The following is a 6239-nucleotide window of genomic DNA, read 5'->3' as shown; positions in this document are numbered from 1 at the left end:
TTAAATGGGTTTCACTGAAGTAAAGCAGAGATTCACCACCTCCAGCAAAGCAAAAGGAGAGGTCTGAGGCAGCAGTATCACAGCAGTGCTTGGAGTATTCCCAACCCCACAGCAAAAAATGCACCAAAAAACTCAGGAAAAGATCTTCTGTTTGCCAGGTGGCCTTCACTGACTCGAGAGGTTTGCAAGAGGTAAAACCTGGTTGCCTGCACACACACTTGGGAATTTCCACACTGATGCTGACAAATATTGAGGTTCTAAGCTGTTCCTGTTGGATATCTGATCCTCTTCTAAGCACACAGCACATCTACAGTGTGCATGTGTTGTGAAAAACGAGGTTCACATAATTTTTATAGAATTTAAAAGTTTAATAAAAAAACAATTAGGAGAAAAAAATAAAGTATACAAATATGACTGGGTGTCTCTGCATTCAGCCAAGAGAGCACACCTTACTAACAAAGGATTGTCCATTAAAAAGAGAACCCTACTACATATCCATAAATTCTCTTACATATTCATACATTCTTCTTAGGATCTTTGGTGTTCTTCTGTTCAGTTTTCTCTTGCCCCCTTCCCAACAGATCAATCTTCTTGGTGCCATCAGATTTACATTCCCTGATACCAGAAATACAATAAATTCCTCCCCCACAGAGTTCTGGTCACTGCTGTCTTCATCTGGATAAGATAGTTTACAAATGAAGGAGTTCTCTAGCTATTTTTTTTTTTTTCTCAGTCTTTGGGTTATACAGACAAAAGCAGTTTTTATTTTAATACTATGCCAGAGCCTAACATATATGTATTATACCACTATTTCTAAATTTCATCAATAGCAGAAATAAAGAAAACTATATTAATACAACAAAATTTCTCATTCTTATACACATAACATTCATTTTAATATTTGCGAAAAGCCAACAATATAAAATGTGTCTATAACGTGTGAAGTCACATCCAGAGGAACACACGCTGAAAAGTCTCATTGCAGCATGGAAACACTGATGGGTGCCTCACTGGTGACATGTTCCGAGGATCAGAACCAATTTTCAGTGCTGCTCCTGGCATGAGGAGGAGCAGGAAGCCCAAACCCATCCAAACCTCACCAGGCTGCTCCAGCTCTCCTCCGAGTAATTCTGACAGACGGGGGACACCTAGTGGGGTTTTGCTTAAATGCCAAAAAACCTCTCCTATCAGAAAACAATTCGTTAAAAAATATTATCACACAGAATTTATTTTTTTTTTAAATTCAGTTGCTGATTCTACAGGAAAAAAACCCCAAAAATCCCAGTCTATTTTCTCAAAAAGTTCTCTAAGCTTGGTCACGCCATCACACACTATTTCAGTTTTTTTCCCTTTCCACATTCTTTGCCTGGTGTTTCTCAGGGTTTGAAGTCAAGAGATCACTGCCACATTTTGAAACTGTTTCATTCCCTAAACCCAGAATTATTGGCATTAACGAGCTCATCAGCATTACAGCTCCGTGGCCAGCACAGCTCCAAACTACAGGACTGCAACCAATAATTTAAACTGGAGAAAGGCAGGACTCTTCATTTTTATCCCCTTGTAACAGCTAGAATATTATCCTGTCAACAGAAAAACAAATACTTGCCTAAAATCTTTTTGTTGACTCACTAATACGTTATCAATGCAGTTAGCAGGGCTTTTACGGTGGGCACTGTAAAAATCAGCACACAAGTTCTATTTTTATAAACAGGAGTAACAACATGGAGACACTGTGGAATGTAGCCTGATCCTTGAGATGTTTTTCTTTTTTTGATGGGCTAAAACATTTCTATCCTCTGGATTTTCCTAAGGTGAGCACTTTTGTTCTGGATTACTGCAGCTGCATGAGATGGTTGTTTTTTTAAAAGAGCCAAAGCTGAGTGCTTTGTGTCACTTCAGGATTCTTAGTCCATCTTCTGCTTTAGTCCTAAACTTATTTATTAAACCAGAACTCTGGAAAAGTTATTTTCTGTTTTTAGCTCTTCCAGAGTATTGATTTGGAGCACTACCTGAAAACCACAAGACATTGAGCAGGTAAAGTAACAACTTTATCCACTTCACTGCAGATTTAGCTTAAAGAGAAATACAAAGCAATGCCCAGACAGCCCCTGTTCTGTACCTGCAGGACTGAATGTGCTGAGTACCTACACAGTTCTTTCATGTCTCCAGGTAGATCTTGCAATGATTGATAACTCAGTCTGTGCTCCAGCCTGCTCCTTAATTGCCTTAAATACCTGTTTCATCATATTCCCTCTGCTGGCTCCCAAATTTGAGAGGCAGACAAAGTCAGGGGAATGATGTTTGATGGTTTCAAAGTAAAACAGAGTCAAACAGAGACAGGAGAACCTCTCCCCACCCCTCCCAATCAAAGCTAAACATACTTTAAGAGGGGACTGACTGGGAAGGGCCATTTCTCCTGTTCTCTGATGGTAACAAAGCCAACAGCTTCCCAAAAAAGCAGCACAAGCCTCAAGCAGGTCAGAGAATGTGGGGAGGGGAAGATGAATAGAAAAGCAGCACCAATACAGTCTAAACTCAGAGAATTTCAGTTTTTCATGCCAGGAAGATGCCAGTGTGAAACTGGCAACTGAAGCACTGTTTAGTCTCTCTCTGGGTGGATTCACCAAAATGTGGGGGACAGTTCACTGGTACAACAGTACTGTTAATTTTTTTTTTTGTGTGTGAAATCAAACTGCCTGCATTTGAAGTTTAATCTCTGAGTGAAGAGAGGGTACAAGAGCACACAGACCACAGCAGCACGAGGGACACACCAAGGTGAGCCTCTCACACCGAAAAGCAGGGTCGTGTCCCTGACTACCCAGCAAGCTGGAGATAAGGACCCTGCTCCTTCAGGGAGTTAAGGATGACGCATTTCCCATCACCTGGGTGCCAGGTCAGCCTTTCTGAAGGAGATTTCCCTCCTGCCCCACACTGGGTTTGGTGCACTTGCTGAATGAGCTTCCATTATCAGATAAGAGCTGCACAGAGGCTCCGTTGTTTCCCCCAACTCTTCAATTCTTCCCGGGGGGTTTGTGTTACACTGAGGATGCAGTTCATGCTAGGACACTCTGGCCATCCCTCCAGAATGACAGGCTACAAAATTCAGAGCTTTGAGAGGAAAGCAGAGGTGGGATGAGCTGTCAGAGCTTGAGTTAGTACCTCTCCACTCTGCTGAATGCAGCGAGCCCTGGCGCTGTTTCTCTGTGCTGGAAGAGGAGTCACAGCAGTGAGGCGTCACCCCTGCTTTCCCCATCACCCAGGGACACCTCAGCTGTGGGACAGGAAAGCTCCCCTGTAATTACACCACAGGGAAAAACCAGAGGCCTGCTGGCTTATCTCCTTTCCAGCGCTCTCTAAGCCTTTGTTCAGTGCTGAAACATCACTGACAAACTCATAGCATCTTCCTCTTTGAAAGCCAGGACTTTTCCAGACTCTTGCTGTTGGGGATGAGGGTCCTTCAGGTAAAGTGAGCAAGCCTTGCCCAGGTCCTTGCTCTGAGCAAGTCATGAATCATCATTTAAACCACAGTGACAGATAAGCACACAGTCACAATCTCTGTTTTTGCCCTGAGCCTTGGGGATCCACCCCAAGCATGCCCTTGGCACAGGGCAGAGACTGGGCAGAAAAGTTCCTGAGTTTCAAACATTTATCAGGATAAAGAAAGATTATCAAGAGATAAGGAGCTGGGGAGGATTAGCCTAGCAAAAGCCATGAATACAAGGCAGACTCAATGGTTGAAGATTCAAGTTTTCCTGTACTTGCAGTGGGTAGAGTGACCTATAATCTCTGCTCTGCATCCTCTGGCCACTCATTATTCCGTGGAAAAATCAGTTTTTTCATCAGGAAAATTCAGTAATTTTCATCAGGAAGATGTCTCCTGCCAGGCTCTTTTCTTCTCATTCACAATGTTTCCCTAACTGGCTTCAAAATTTTAGAGTTTCCAGTTCTTATGATTTTATCACAATAGTCCCATGTTGTTATTTTTTTTTAACTCAAATATAAACTCCCAAAGGCAAGCTGTTATGCAGGAATCCAGGTTTCATTTAACAACAATAATAATATTTAAATATTTCCAGATGTCAGAAACTCTGAAAAGTATTCTGAAGATTAACAATGTAGCACAAGACACAGAAAACCAAACTGTTTTAAAAAGAGAATGAGATTGTTCATATCCCAAACTTTTTTTTTTCCCCCCAAATAAAATTATTTTCCCTTACATGGAGGGAATAAAAGAGGATGAAGCTTGAGTCAGTGTTGACTGTCTGTGATTACTAACACTGAATTTTACAAATAAAATCTGATTAATCTAAGGTCAAATCCTCATATACAAAGAGGAGGAACAACTCTAAAACTTGTTTATTGTTCTAATCCCTGTTACAAATGCCACAGATTAATTGAAAATTAATTCTGCTCTGTTTTTGCTGTTGTTTGCACAGCACTAGGAGAACATCAGACACTTTACAAATGCTAGAGGCTGACTTAAATAACTTGAAATATGAACATATGACTTTTATATGAGGGGGGGAAGCTGAGAATTCTTTAATTATGGTCTCTGACTGGTCCCAGGCTGCACCTTTTGCTAAAATGAATAGCATTAGAGGTACAAAAACTTGCTTTGTGCAGCCCTGGCACCAGAGGAAGGCAGGCAGGCCCAGGCCCACAATAGCTTTGCTGTTCCTCCAGGACAGCTGGTGTCTTCAGCAGCAAAATGCTTCAATGCCATCGGTTCCTCGCGTGTGTCTCTCACACAAATGCATCACTCAGGTTACCTCACCCGAGGGACTCTTTCAAAGAGTTTATTTATTGCAGCCCCATAAAGGCACTGTGAACCTTCAGGTGAGGGCACAGCATTGTACAAGGCACCACAAAGACACGACCTTCCAGAGAGGACACAACACTCACAGCCTCAAATTCAAGGCAGGGACAGCCCAAAGTGAGAAGTGGACAAACAGGAGTAGGTGGAGAGAGCAAGTTCACACACTGCTCCGCACTCAGTGGCCACTGAGGAGTTTGGAATTCTAGTTATTTATGTATTTAGTTAATTAGATCCACTAAAGAGGTGCATTTGCAAACTAGCACAAGTCCTGAACCCCTTCAGCTCTGCCTTTTAGTGCATAACATCCAGAGGAGAAAACACAGAACTGCTCAGGGCACAAAACCAGGCTCTCAGTGTGAGACCCAAAGGAATTCTCATCCAGGAGATGCCTGAATAAGGCACAATTACAACCTCAGCATGGCATTTGTTGAGGTGAAGTGTCTACAATATTCCATTTGCCTGTTAAGCAGTTATGCACTAATACTTGAATGGCAGACTTTTAATGACAAAGGAACACTGGAAGCATGTGAAATCCACCATTCCCAGGATACCTGTTGCAACTTTTAATCTCCTCCAATCTACATAGAGAGAAAAAAGCAAAAGACAAAATACTTGAATTCATGAGTCTGGACCCCACTGGGGTGAGCTGAGGGCACTTATGGCCCTCAAACCCTGTTAACCAATGCTCCATGTCAGTCTGGAGGCAGAGTGCTCCACATCCTGCTTTCCTCTGGCTGCATCCCCCCTTCCTGCAGCTCCCAACAGCCAGGCAGAGCCACCAGCCACACTTTGATCCCTCAAAGCCACCAGCTTCCTTTCACTAAAGCAAATTCAACCTTTTCATCCCCCACCTTGTTTTGAAAGGTGCCCAAGGGCAGGTTCACAGTGAAAAGACAGAAAGCAAAACCAAGCAAACAAAAAGGAGAGCAGCACTGAGCTGCTTTTATTCTCACCTGCTGTCTCACAGAATAATCTTCCCAGGTGAGGCTTCTCCTGGCACAGGGAAGTTGCAATAATTGCATCTCTTAGCCCAAAATGTACATCACCTTTTAAGAAGACAGCAACACACACAGAGGCAAAAACAGCTAAAGAAAAACTCCCCACACAACCGCCTCACTTTATATAGGCTCTGAGAGCACTGGAAGGGAAACACAGAGCACCTGGGAAGTCTTTAAAAATCACAGCTGCAGGAAACCTCCTCGCATGATTGATCTGTAAAGGTCTGACTCTGCAGAAAAACAAAAGTGGTTTCAGCTGTGTTTTAAGGCAAATCACAAGCTTCAACAGGGGTTGTTGCTGCACGGCAATTTTGTTTTTTCTGTGCTGAACACTGGCATTTTGGAGTAGAGGAACAAGTCCAAGCATCTCTCAGGATTTGTCCAGACTAGCACGTGGCCATGCAGTGTGTGTCCCCTCCACACCC

General features: G+C 42.9%; 1 long non-coding RNA gene across 1 annotated transcript; it reads right to left on the bottom strand.

The window, feature by feature from the left end:
- Positions 1 to 347: 347 nt before the first annotated feature.
- Positions 348 to 6004, bottom strand: LOC147653890 (uncharacterized). Its single transcript, XR_015284023.1, has 2 exons — positions 5770 to 6004; positions 348 to 1184 (listed from the first exon to the last, which is right to left on the bottom strand). It is a non-coding gene; the product is annotated as an uncharacterized LOC147653890 (long non-coding RNA).
- Positions 6005 to 6239: the final 235 nt, after the last annotated feature.

Source organism: Cyanistes caeruleus, chromosome 3 (genome assembly GCF_971803275.1).
Source record: "Cyanistes caeruleus chromosome 3, bCyaCae1.hap1.1, whole genome shotgun sequence".
NCBI classification, from domain to species: domain Eukaryota; kingdom Metazoa; phylum Chordata; class Aves; order Passeriformes; family Paridae; genus Cyanistes; species Cyanistes caeruleus.
The sequence above is the reverse complement of the archived record's forward strand: the minus strand, read 5'-3'. Positions and strand labels throughout refer to the sequence as shown.